This window comes from Apteryx rowi, unplaced genomic scaffold (genome assembly GCF_003343035.1).
Source record: "Apteryx rowi isolate R43461 unplaced genomic scaffold, aptRow1 scaffold_548, whole genome shotgun sequence".
Taxonomy (NCBI): domain Eukaryota; kingdom Metazoa; phylum Chordata; class Aves; order Apterygiformes; family Apterygidae; genus Apteryx; species Apteryx rowi.
The window spans coordinates 292,857-293,919 of record NW_020450814.1 but is presented as its reverse complement, the minus strand read 5'-3'; positions in this window follow the sequence as shown (position 1 = coordinate 293,919).

The window sequence follows — 1,063 nt, the reverse complement described above, 5'->3', positions numbered from 1 at the left end:
CCGCGCCGCGCCCCCGCGCGCACGCACATGCAGCCAGCGGGGCCCCGCGCCCCCCCGCACCCCCTCGGTGTAGCATTTATTACCGAGCTGCCGCAATCTGTGTCTTCGCATCTGCACTGCGGCGCACCGGCAGGGATCAGGCAGCGCGTAGGGACCGGACAAAATTGGGGCCTTCTACGCAGGTGCTTGCAGTACATGGGAAAAATCACGGCCTTAATGCAGGCTCCTTCCTCAGCACTGGAAAAATGCAATTTGCTACCTTGGTCCCAGCGTGTGTTAAACTACAGCGCCCTGATTTCTGCTTCTTAAGGGAAAACGCAGCAGTAGCTGTTCATGCAAACTGACGCAGAAGTACCATCGCAAAATACACACGGTTATTGGGCTCTGTGAGATTTTGGCAAATCTTTTGCCCAGTTCTGCCCAGTGAGCAGAGAGCAAGCCACTGTCGTATTTTCTGAAAAAAAGCTACTACTTCTAAATCACAACAGAATTTCCAGTACCAATGTATCCCAAAGATGACGTTTCCATCACTGGGGTTATGCTGATATCTGCCTCTTTTGGCCATGCAGCAGAACAGATGAAACCCAGAGCAACTCTTGACCAGGAAAAAAAAAAAAAGGAAGATATGCTTAGTGCCTGGATTTTTTTGATGGAGTGGCAGTGGCCAGGAGTCTGGGATAGGGATGTCAGAACTGGACAAAGACAGCAAGGTCTCTGTGCTGGTTCTAGATTTTTGCAACACCAGAAGCTGACATGAATCTGAATGTTTTGGTACACTAAAAGCAAGAAGTATGGCTTTCTCTTTAGACTCTATAGTGATGCAAGTTAGTAAAGCTAAACTGAATCAGTTAGAAGCTTCAAAACTTTATAGAAAAGACCAGATTAATATACACTAAATAATTAGCTCATTTTAAATAGTTTTTTTTAAAATCCTTCTGTTTAACTATCCTCCCCTACTGAGCTGCCTTTAATTATCTTTCACTTCCCTGACTCTATGTTTTCTTTTAATATGCAAACAATGCTATAGCATCTTGTCATAAGGCAGCAAGCCACGTTGCTTTTT